Source organism: Colobus angolensis, unplaced genomic scaffold (genome assembly GCF_000951035.1).
Source record: "Colobus angolensis palliatus isolate OR3802 unplaced genomic scaffold, Cang.pa_1.0 Scaffold69, whole genome shotgun sequence".
NCBI lineage: Eukaryota > Metazoa > Chordata > Mammalia > Primates > Cercopithecidae > Colobus > Colobus angolensis.
Window position 1 is genome coordinate 7,678,781 of NW_012120598.1, and position 334 is coordinate 7,679,114.

The following is a 334-nucleotide window of genomic DNA, read 5'->3' on the forward strand; positions in this document are numbered from 1 at the left end:
GTGGTGGCACATGCTTGTAGTCACAGTTGCTCAAGAGGGTGAGGCCTCAGGATCACCTGAATCCGGAAGGCAGAGATTACAGTGAACCATGACTCTGCCACTGCACACCAGCCTGGGTGACAGAGCAAGACTCTGTTTCAAATATGTGTGTGTGTGTGTGTGTGTGCGTGTGTATATATATATAAACTTAAGAGTTCAGAAATAAATGTAGGTGTATATGGTCAACTGATCTTCTACAAGGTCACCATGCATATACAATAGGGAGAGGATAGACTTTTCAACAAATGATGCTGGGAAATCCAGAAATCCACATGCAAAAGTATGAAATTGGAAC